Source organism: Chlamydotis macqueenii, chromosome 1 (assembly GCF_036417535.1).
Source record: "Chlamydotis macqueenii isolate bChlMac1 chromosome 1, bChlMac1.mat, whole genome shotgun sequence".
Lineage (NCBI taxonomy): Eukaryota > Metazoa > Chordata > Aves > Otidiformes > Otididae > Chlamydotis > Chlamydotis macqueenii.
In genome coordinates, this window is record NC_141556.1 from 214,338,567 (window position 1) to 214,340,051 (window position 1,485).

A 1,485-nucleotide genomic window follows, 5' to 3' on the forward strand; every position below is an offset into this window, starting at 1 on the left:
CTTCTCACACTTCGAGGGGACAGAACGGTGGGGCGCGCGGCCCCGCCCACCTCCCCGCCCCCTCGCTTAATATTCAATGAGCACCCAATAGACGTCAGCGCACGCAAAGCCACGCCCCCTCCGCGCCCCTTGTTGAATATTCATGAGGAGCGGCTATATAAGGCAGGGCCCGCCCCACCCTTCCCTCAGTCGCCGTCGGGCGGTGAAGGTGGCGGGTCGCGTCGCTCCCCTCCCAGAGCCCCAGGCCCGGTGTGAGGGGCGGTGTGGAGGGACCCTGCCCCCCGAAGGAGCCCTGTGCCCCCTCCATGGCCCCCGGGGAGGTTGTAGGGTGTGCGTGCTCCTTCAGCGAGCTGCTGGTCTCTAGGCCGTGGCCTGCCGTAGGGAAAATCTGCCACAGTTTGCTGTGGGAGGGTGGTGGGACACCATCCCAGGTTGCCCAGAGAGGCGGTGGATGCCCCATCCCTGGAAACATTCCAGGCCAGGTTGGCCGGGGCTCTGAGCAACCTGATGTGGTTGGAGATGTCCCTGCTCCTGGCAGGGGGGTTGGGCTGGGTGGGCTTTGAAGGTCCCTTCCCACCCAAACCACTCTACGATTCTGTTGCTGCTGGAAGCAGGGACTTAAAATTCATCGCAAGCCTTCCACGTCTGCTAAACGACTCGCTGTGGAAGGGGTGGTGCAGCAGGTCTTACCCCTGCCTGCTCCGGAGCGTGAGCTCCTGGGAGGTGAGGGGCAGGGGGGTTGGGTAAATCGCGTCGTCGGGGCGGTGTGCTTCCACGCGGAGCCCTCCCAGGCCCTGATCCCTGGGGATTATCCTGTGCATCCCGCTTAGCAGAAGTACATCCACCACTGTTCGGAGGTTTAGCCGTGCGGAGTAGATTGTTTTCATTAGCACCGTTTAACGAATGCTCCCCGGAGGCTTGGTATGACGAACAGTCGTTTCTGAAGGAAGGCCGACAGCGTCTGGCCTGCAGCATTAAGCGAGTAGCAAACAAGGAGAAGAGCTTCAGATGCTATGTGGGGTTTCAGATACGTGTGATATCACGCCCCGGCATTGCCCAGGGGGGGCAGGACTTGTGGAAAATCAGGCTGGCAGGGTCCCCAAGGGGTTATTCAGTCCCTTCTCTGCAGCGGGATCAGCTCAGCCCGAGTCACTCCTGGGCTAGGCTTGGTCATCCTCTTAAAGACCTCCAGCACTGGCAACCCACCTCCCCACTGGGTGACTGCCTGAGCCTGTTCCTGTTGTCAGAAAGCTGGTTTTCCATTGTTGGACGTAAATCTTCCATAATTCTTGTCTTGGTGTCTCTGCTGGCCCTGTGTTAAATGTGAGGAGTAGGAGATGCTCAGCACCCATGCCTGGCCATCTCACTAGCTCTTCTGCTTTCCAGGTTATCACAGGCACTGGGTCAGGAAGGCGTCTTGGAATCACGAAATAGTTTGGGTTCAACCTTAAAGATTTTCCAGTTCCAACTCCCCTGCCATGGGCA